Genomic DNA, 624 nt, shown 5'->3' on the forward strand with positions numbered 1-624 from the left:
AAAAAAAAAAAGAAGAAAAGAAAAGAAACGTCATGCCTTCTTCGATAAGTGGCCAAGAGAAAAAGAACAGAAAAGAAAAAGAAAAGAACAGAAAAGAAAAAGAAAAAGGATTAGAAGCAAATGTAAACTCCATCCCAACATCGTTCCTTCGCCCAACGACCAGTCATCCCCCAAATCATTATCAGTATTATCACTACCCGCATAAAATACTGCAGATAAGAGAAAAAAAACAGCAAAAGAAAAAACAACAACTTTAGGCAAAGAGTGAAAGGAAAAGAGAAAATAAAGAAAAGAAAAAAGAATATATATATATATATATTAGTTGCAGAGATGATGAAGAATTGGAGAAAGAAATAAAATAAATAAATAAATAATAAATAAACCAATATACAGAAATACAGATACAGGAAGATATATCAAAGAGACTTATACACACACGTTATACATATAGCCATTTGTTTCTTCTTATAATTAGACATAATTTGCTTCTGTATTTCTTTATGTACAAACACAGAAATATAACTATTTATTTATTTATTTGCATTCACACAACATGTGAAACTGAGAACCATACCCCACGCCCAAACGCACGATCGTACAAAGATAAAAAAAAAAAAAAAAAAA

Source organism: Trypanosoma theileri (assembly GCF_002087225.1).
Source record: "Trypanosoma theileri isolate Edinburgh chromosome Unknown TM35_Tth_24_V1, whole genome shotgun sequence".
NCBI lineage: Eukaryota > Euglenozoa > Kinetoplastea > Trypanosomatida > Trypanosomatidae > Trypanosoma > Trypanosoma theileri.